Raw genomic sequence first — 10,061 nt, forward strand, 5'->3', positions numbered from 1 at the left:
TTTTTCCTGAGGTCAGGAGGTTAAGTTGTCTGTTTGCTGGGTGGGTGGATTCACTAATGATTCAGGATGCTCTGCTCCTGCAATCATAAAATATTTATATATACTAAAGTATTTCTACTTTACTCTCCATACATTCCTCAGTAATCTTTTGGTGAAACATTTTATGTAATAACATTGAGTGGCCAGCAGAAGGCACCGTCACTCTGCTTTGATTCTGTCTCACTGTTCCTGCAACAAGTTTTTAAAGAAAACCATATTCTGAATAAGTGAAATAACGTTGCACTGTATTGTACAACTACATTGTTATTTATACCTTTTGCTTCTATAACAACGCTTTGAACAGCTAAGATTTTACTAGGCCTGTTTTGTCATTAGAAGTCATTAAAAAATATTCGATTAAACAAATATAATCTCTATAGAGTCCATTTTCATACTACAAAAGCAGATTCAGTTTCATTTATTGACTGTGATGTAATTATACACAAACTGCGCACCAGAATGAAAGCGTTAAAGTAACCTGCAGATTCTAAATTAAGAGTAAATGGCCTCATCAGTTTGGATAGTGGGGTTTTTCTGCGCCAAGTGGTGGGCTTACGAACACCTTGTATTATTAAAACCATACTTTTAATTCCACCTATTTTTGTTGTGTGACTTCAGGAAATTGGTGTTGTGAGAACATTCTGAGGCTGACAGTGCACAGTTTACAAACAGCTAGAACTGCACGATTCTGGAAAAAATGAGAATCGTGATTTTTTTTGCTTAGGATTGCGATGACGATTCTCTCACGATTTTTTTTAATATAAATATTAATTGCACTCACAGTCAATGTAACAAACACATGGTGCCCAGCACATTAACTTCAGTAAACAGTCATGTTTTTCTCTCAATTACAAGCTGATACTGAACGTAAACACAATAAACTCCTCTTTATCTTTTTCACTTCTCTCTTAACCAGGTAAAAAAAAAATCGTGATTTCGATTCATACATCTCAATGGTGACGACCCCCCCAACCAAAAAAAAACCAAAACAAAACAAAAAAAAAAAGCGCTTTGACCACAAATTGATCCGGAGCATAATCTGCATCAAAACAAGCGCTCCCACTTTCTCCTTCAAGTTATATTTTCAAGTTGTCTTCTTTACAAAACAAGGATGCGGACTCAGGTAGCTGCTTATACCTTTATTAATTAAGCACACCAACTTACACTGATTGCTGGATGAAAACTCTGAACACTGACTACATCACCCATAACGCCTTGGGTGTCTCGAAATTGGCGTGTCGTCACGCACCACGTGATCGGCCTTAGTTACCACTACGGAGGGGAAAACAATGTGGAAAATTCAGACCGTAAAGGCCTCAGTGTGCTTCCCCGTCGCAGCGACGCCGTTCTTGCGCTGTGTACGTAGCACCCTACACAGCGCCTATGCTAGGGCTTGACGCGTACCTCCCAAAAATCCTAACAACGCGTCGTGGCGACATCCCTATATTGTTAGCAGACGGAGCTATGTGTATAGCCGCTCCTAAAACGGCTTTAATCGTCCAAAAACTCTTTAGTTTCACCAACATTTCATCATGGTCCGCTCACACCTCTCCTCCACGACAGCCCGGTGTCACCAGATATGTCATATATGCAGATATATGTTTGGTAAGTGCACGCGTGTCTCGATATCTATGTATATAGATCCATGTCTAGGTAAAGCTGGAGCTACGGAAGCCGCACTGTGATATGTTGTTGTGTTGTGTGCTGCCGATTGCAAAACAAAGACACCGCCACGCAGGCCAGCAGACAGCTTTGCCTGGGCCCGGGACAAGACAATGTTGTATGGGCCCCCCCCTTAATTCCTTAATTTAATGAGGGCCCGGTTCTGGGCCCCCACCAACCCTGGGCCCAGGACAACAGACCCATTTGTGCCCCCCCCCCCCCCCCCCCCCCCCCCCGTCGGCGGGCCTGCCTAGCGGCTTGGTGGTGAAATTGCAGAGGAGGGCGTTCCCTTGACACACAAGCAAGATATGTTCAGTGGCGGCATAGGGTTGCCGGCGTAGGGTTGCCGGCAACGTCGCTGCGACGGGGAAGCATGCTGAGGCCTTAAGGGCTTCTCAGTAGATATTTGTACAGTTATAAAAACTTTTAGCGTTTTGTTTTGTTTTGTTGTAGAACAAGTTTAGTGTTGGTCACTGGTGCCAGGTATGGCTTACCAGTATCAGAATGGGTTGAAGCCTGAAGCTTTTAGCAAGATATAAGGCAAAGATTAACATCGTCAGGCTGGATTTGTGTCAAGCACACAGCTGATTCCTGGCTAAATAATCCAAAACAATGGCCTAATTTGTGGTACCCAGATGTGTACCACTACCTCATCAAAAGCTCCTGGTAAGTACAAATGTTGCTATAAAAGGTGTCTAAAAATTTTTATTTGACGAATGCAGTTTGATTAAAATGAGGATTTTAACAAGCTAGCGTTAGCTCGCCTGCTAGCGCTTGTTTGTTACCACGGTTAAAGGAACAGGCTCATATCCTGGCACGCCAGACTGTCTCTCCATGGGCAGAGATACATGGGGAAACACGTATCTCTTTATGTCTTTATATGTGTCTAATACATAAAGTCAGTCTGGCATGCCAGGCTGACAGGCTCAGCTCACATCCACCCATATAGTCTAGAAATGGAAATGTCAGCTCTAAACTTTCCTTTCTTACCAGTTACAAAGAACAAACACGTGTAGTCCAATTTCGGTAGCCACAGTTTTCTCGATGATTTGCTGTCGGCGGTTCTGTTTATAGCCAACAGCCACTTTCTCCACCTCTCTGGTTCAGTAGCCTCGCTCGGTATCATATAAAAGGACAACTGAGACTGTCGAGCTACATTGTTGGTGCAGTTGAACACACAACAATTCTTCGCCATCTTTTATGTATCTATATCTCTCAATCTACAACAAATATTGAGCAAGAACAAACTCCACACAAACACTTCGCTGACCGCAGTGTCCGTGATTGTTTGCCCCTCTGCACTGGTTGCTAAGGACCGCAGCATACCCGGATGTGCTTAGTTGCCCGGATGTCCGTGATCGAGAGATTCTCGACTACTGCTATTCTCGACTTAGTTGTACAAAATACACACAACACCTCGTAATAATGGCGGAGCCCGAAATGAATGGAGAGGAAGACCCAGCGGAAGGTAGTAAAGACGACAACTCCACTCTGCTCCCACTGAAAAAAAGCTTCTCATTCCGTGGTGTGGAATTTTTTTGGTGTAAAAGAAGACGAAAAAGACATAATTTGAAGGCAGTGTTTTGCCAAAGAGGCAGCACCGAAGGGTAACACAACTAATTTGTTCAACCACCTTAAACATCATAAAACGTTGTTCTACCAGCTCTGTACACTCAGTGTCGAACAACAGTGGAGACAGAGTTGCAGTCCAGCCGAACTATGGAACCATATTTGAGCCTGACACTCCATTATGTTGCCAGCGACTTCACCATGAAAAGAAGTTGCCTCCAGACTGCATTTTCCCCCCGAGGATCACACAGGCGAGGCTCTTGCACAGGGCCTAAAGGAGGGTCTTACCTCTAGGAGTTTGAAGGAGGAAAAAATGGTCTGCATAACGACAGACAGTGGAGCCAACAAAGTAAAAGCAGCATCCTTAACAAGTGGACAAGGCTTTTGGGCACAGGCTCCACCTGGCTGTTGGTAAGCTGTGTATTGAAATTCATCATTCATGTTCTGTAATAAAAAAAACTAGATGCTATTTATCTGTATGTTACAAACAACAATAACAATAATAAAAGCAGCAGTAATAAAATATGAACACTATGATATAGTTGATAGTTAATAATCCATGTTTCAATGTAATTAGTTACAAACCACTTTCGATATTACAAAAATTGTGGTAAAATAGTTGATGATGACAGGAGTTTTATCTTTTTTTTTTTCTATTTTTCCTCCCTAGAGAATGCAATGAATGATGTACAGTCCATTCCCTATCTGGGCCTGTACACTTTGAGTTCCTGAGGGTGTCTGCATGGCGCATCAATCAAAAGGTTCCACACTTCGTCTGTGTCTTTGGGTGCTGCGACCCATTTATTTCCTTTGGCACAGAAATCCACGGTTCACAGGTGAAAGTAGGAGCCAGAAAGCTCCCACTTATTCCACTTCCAAAAGCCGCACAAACACCATCCACACGCTGACTAGACACAGTCAAAAGACTATCAGCCCTCTGCACACCTGCAGCTAACCACCTGTGCACCCCTAATATGCCTTCACCCCTCCTGCTCCCCCTGGTGGTCAATTAAAGAAATTATATATGGCTCCTACAAATGATCTAAGAAATGATTGTGCTGTAGGTGTATGTAAAAAGCTAGTGGACTGCTTCAGTTACAGTTGGAGAAGGAAGAGGGAGCTTGCTGATGCCCAAAAGGAGCTCAAGCTACCTCAACACAAGCTTAAAACTGAGTGTCCAACAAGATGGGGCTCAAGACAAGGTAGGGTGCTGGAACAGCTACCTACCTGCTATTTCACGTTCTCTCCTCTGATCGGAAGGCTAGACACCTGGTTCCCACGTGGCAGGATGTTGAAGTTCTCGAGGCAATCATCAATACACTGAGCCCACTGACAGACTTCACTGATGCCCTTTCAGGAGAGCAATACGTGAACATTCCACAGTTAAACCAGTTCTCCATCTCTTTGAAACATCAGTTGTGGCAATGCAGGAGGATGACTTGGATCTCACACGATCAATTAAGTCAAGAATCCTGGGTTACCTTCAGGAAAAGTATAGTAATCCAAAAATGCAGGAGCTTCTTGACATCTCTAGATCCTAGATTAAAAATGATATACATCAGTGAGGACAATAAAACCAGTCATGGCCAGACCGACACATGAGATGACTTCCATTACTTCAGTTATGGTAATTATGTTTACATCAGATCACACTAAAAAATGATATTCATACATTTTAAATGGTTGGAAAAATGTGTTAGTTTAGTGTTTAAGTGTTGTGATATTATATTGGTGCGTGAAATAGAATATTAAAATGAGCTTTGTCAATTATTTTCACTTTTTTAAAGGAAAGTCCCCCCTCAATGCCACCCCCACATGAAGAGGAGCCGAAACGGAGTATATTGTGGCTTCTTTAAAGCAGCTAAAGGCAATGAGGCACCATCCCAGCTTGAGCAAGATGTTGCCTCAGAACTACAGACATGTCTGCTCTCGCAAGCAACATCGACAACAAACCGGACCCCTTAGTCTGGTGGAGGGAACACAAGAGAGAATTTCCAAGACTATCTGTACAAGCCAGGAAATACCTCTGCATTCCTGCCACAAGTTCCCCTTCTGAAAGGGTGTTCAGCACAGGGGGGAACATTGTAACATGTCTTCCGTTCCTCACTGAAGTCTCAAAATGTTGACCGACTTGTGTTCTTGGCAAAGAACCTTTAAGCAGCGAGTTGCATCAAAGGAATATGTTCCAGGTTGTTGTCATCCTGTCATGGACAACTTGTGTTGTCATGTCAAATGTCATATTTTGTTAATTGTGGTTTTCATTTAAGAAACATACAGTAGTTATCTCTAATCACCTTACAGAAAAATACTGTTCAAAATGGTTATTATTGTGTTCAAAGGTTGAGAGAGAAGTGAAAAAGATAAAAGATAAAGAGAAGTTTACTGTATTTATGTTCAGTGTCAGCTGTTGCAATTCAGATAAAAACATGACTCTTCTGTTTACTGAAGTCATTGTGCTAGTTTTATATAAGGCACCATATGTTTGTTAAATAGACTGTGAGTGCAATAAATATTTATATTTGAAAAAATAAATCATGAGAGAATTGTGACCGCAATCCTAAGCAAAAAAAAAAAAAAAAAACAAAAAAAAAAAAAAACATGATTCTCATTTTTTCCAGAATCATGCAACCCTACTCCATTGTATGTTGGGGAGTGTTACGACCACAGCTCTTAAAGGAGGAAGGAAGTAACATAAAACCCAGATGTTGCAGGTAAACAGAGGTGTTTAATAAATAAAAAGGGTTACAGAAACTAAGGGACACCAAAAGTCGAGCTCAACAAAATGAGGGGAAACAAAACTACTGCCAAAGGTGTTCCCTAACTAATATCTAAACAACACAAAACCACTGGCTATCTTCCTGAAGCTCAGAAGGAGCACACAAACACAAGCAGTTAATCACTGCAACCGAGCCAGACGAGTGGGGAGTGTTAGGCCACCACACAGACACAGCCGCCCCCAGACTGATCCTCCCGCCAGGCTTTTGAAGAGCAGGCTCCTCCCATGGCCACTCGTGATTGGAGGCCACTGCATCCTCTCCGATGGTCTGGTGCCTCAGCCAATAATCCAATTACCCAATCCTGGAGAGCCTGAAGGTGAAGCAGAGGGAGAGAAACAGCCACACCTGCATGTGCACACACACGCACACAACACAAGCCACAAACAATACGGCAGCAGCCGTAACAGGGAGGTTCAGATGCTCATTTGTTTAGTGAGGGATAAAAAGATCCAGCGGGAACTTGACGGTGCTGCCCGGTATTTTTCAAGACCTCCTTGAGTCCGACCACAGATCCCACTGGATCTTAACCCAGTGCCGAGAAAAGCTGAAACAACAAAGACCAGAACTCAAAGAGCGGGACCGAAAAGACATGGAGATGGTTTCAACTGGTGGATGCAATCTACAGCCACCAACCCGTAAACACTGGAAGGGACGTAGCCACGACTCGGCTACAGCGCTGCTGGAGTCACGGATGGAGGATAATAGTGAGATTATGGTGAACAGAGCTTGTTATAAGGTAGAAAAATGTGTTATCTGGACTGACAGTTTGTGTAAGAATGCATTTAGACGCTACTGTCAGGAGTTTACAGTTATTGTCCTCAGAGTAATGTAATCATGCTCAGAATGCCAGCAGTAAACACTGCTGATAGCAAATGCAAAGCCTGATATTTAATAAAACCACCTGACAAATTCTTATCTTCTGATGCACTTTTAAAAAAGGACTTGAGATAGTCAATATTAAAGCCCTTGTATTGACTGTAAACTTACTTGTTTTTTTTTTCTTTTTACAGTATTGCTCTACTAAAGTTATCAAACATGTTACATTGTAACAATATGAAATATTGTAAGGCACTGTTCAGTTAACACCCGCCAGTAGAGGGCGATCTATCGCTTCTGTTTTGATTAAGCCAGAGAGTAAAGCACTGACTGGACTTTGTGTATGGCTTTAATGAATAAATGCTGACCCTGTTGGGCCAGACAAAGAGATATGGACTCCAGTTTTATGTGAAAACCCACATTATAACATGGTGGCAGCGGCTGAAGATTTTTTGTCCAAGTTTTGAACGTTTTTGTTGTGGAGTCTGAGGAGGATATAGTGTAGGGTTGCCAACTCCCAGAGATTGAAATAAAGAACACCTCTCGCGGGCAGCTGAAAGAAACTGGGTTTTTGGGGGGGTGAAAAATGCATATCTAACAGCATTTTGCCACAGTTATACCTATTACAGACTATAAAAACACAATAGGCTACTGCATTACACCTACAGTAGCAAGATTGCAATAACTCATGATCAGCTTGATCTGTTTGTATTTGAGGCCTACAGTGAGACAGTTATCATTCAAGTATCATCATCATGGACAGCAGCTCTCAGCCACTGCACCGGACGGTACAGGAGCTCAGCAGCGCCTTCAGAGGCCAACTGAGTCACCCTCAGTGCAGGAAGGAGCTACCACAGGTCTCTCATCCCCACCGCTGTCAGACTGTACAATTCTACTGTGTGGAATATGTGCAATAATCCTGGACATTATAATATCCTGCACCCCCCCCTTTAAGAAATTCAGCAACACTTTATCATCCATTCACTCTGCTAAAACATATTGTACATATTATATCATACTGTATAGTTATATATTGCATCATATATTGCATATTGTATTGTATATATTGTATATATTATATATTTCCTGTTATATTTTTAAGATTCAGGTTGTACATACAGTTAGATCTTCATTGTCTTTAGCTTCTGTCATCAATCCTACTATGATTTGCACTATAACTTGTTAGTTATTGCACCATTCATTACTTTTGCACCCTGCTGTGGGTTCAATGAGCCTATACACCTGTACATTTCTCCACTGTGAGATTAATGAAGTCTTCTATTCTTATTCTGTTCTACATTTATTGCTAAATGTGCAAAATAACATCAAACAGCTGCTGTCTCTTCTGGATTTTAACATGTTCTTTTTTTTATTTTCAACTAAAAAAGTGCAAAATCAAAACTGAAAAACCTTCTGATCAAAAAAACCAACAAGGTTCCGTTTCTAAACTGAAAACACACCACAGTCTGCAGCAGCAGACATACATCAATGAACTAAACATGATATATCCGATATGGAAACGGCACAAACTTACATGTCAATGGAAGCCATGCTGCGCACTGCTTTAATGTTTTCATTTACTTCTTCCCATGCGCTCTGTGACGAAACTGAGTATTGGCCAATGAGCTGCCGTAGCCTCCAAGGAACGGTCTTTTTTTGACCAATGAGATGTGTTGTCAAGCCATCTCTGTCAGCTCATTGGCCACAGAACGTCAGAGAGCCGGTGAACAATTTACCGTAAGTTTTCATAAAAAAGCGCATGTTCCATTGCTCACGTTTTGACTCTCACAAAAATACGGAACAAAGTGCGTTCCTTTTCAGCTCAATACGGAACGCACACTTTTACATCCAAATACGGAACGATTCCGTTTTTCAAGGAACGGTTGGCAACTCTAATATAGTGCTATGGTTAGCGAGGATTAGCATCAAAGTGAACAAGCTACCGCTAACAGCACGGACGGCCTGAGACCTCCACAAACGTTGCGTCTGGACAACAACAATCTGTCGAAAACATGGAAATCCTGGAGAGATGAGTTTCTACTGTATGTTGAATTTACTGTGGCCGAGGATGACGAGAAGAAGAAGGTCAGGCTCTTCAGCTCCCTGGTCGGGGAGAGTGGCAGAGAGCTGCTAAGTACGTTAATGGGAGACACAGAGGAGTCCAGCTGGAAGATAAAGAACATTATTGAAAAGTTTGATAACCACTGCAATCCTACAGTGAACGAGACAATGGGAGCGGTTCAAATTTTTCACAAGGACTCAAGGTGCCAGTGAATCCATAGATGGCTATGTTACTGAACTGAAGCTGCTCGCTAAAACATGCAACTTTGGGACTTTGAGAGACTCCCTCATTTGTGACAGGATTGCTTGTGGGATTAACATTAGCAGCATGAGAGAGAGACTGTTGCGGGAGACAGCCATGACATTGAACACCTGTGTTCAACTGTGCAGAGCTGCCAAGTTGTCAAGGGAAAACTGCAAGGCCATAGCGGGACCCTCAGTGGAAGAAGTTCACGCTTTGCAGGAATCCTCGCGCCTCAAGCAGAGAGACAACACTGTGGATTGTAAGTTTTGCGGCAAGACGCACGAAAAGAGCAAACAGAAATGTCCGGCCTTTGGAAAGAAATGCAAAAAGTGTGGTAAGGAAAACCACTTTGCGGCTAAATGTAAAGCTCGCTCTGAACCAAAGAAAAAGAAATCTGTGCACAGAGTTACAGAGTGTGAACGTGAATATGAGGACATACTGTGTGTTAAAGATGTGATTGAACATGACAATGTAAACACTGTTGAAACTCACAAAAGTAATGATACTATGCTGTTTGCAGGCATGCTGTTAGAAAACAACATGGTGAAGTTTCAAATCGATTGTGGAGCTACATGTACTGTTTTACCTATTCATTTGCTTAACACAGATGCTAAGTTGGAAGATACTAATACCGTATTAGTGACACACAATGGAAGCAAAGTGAAGCCACTTGACAAATGTAAAGTGAAACTTAAAAACCCTAGAAACCAAAAGCTGTACCGGTTAGCCTTTCAGATTGTTGACAAAGATTGCACAGTGCCATTAATTGGTAAGAAAGCCAGTGTGGCTATGAAACTTATAAAAGTGCACTATGAAAACATTATGGTGATTGACAGTATTGTGACAACTGAGAGAAACACAAATGGACACTGAAACAGATCAAAACATACTTT

The sequence above is a fragment of the Salarias fasciatus genome, chromosome 5 (assembly GCF_902148845.1).
Source record: "Salarias fasciatus chromosome 5, fSalaFa1.1, whole genome shotgun sequence".
Taxonomy (NCBI): Eukaryota; Metazoa; Chordata; class Actinopteri; order Blenniiformes; family Blenniidae; genus Salarias; species Salarias fasciatus.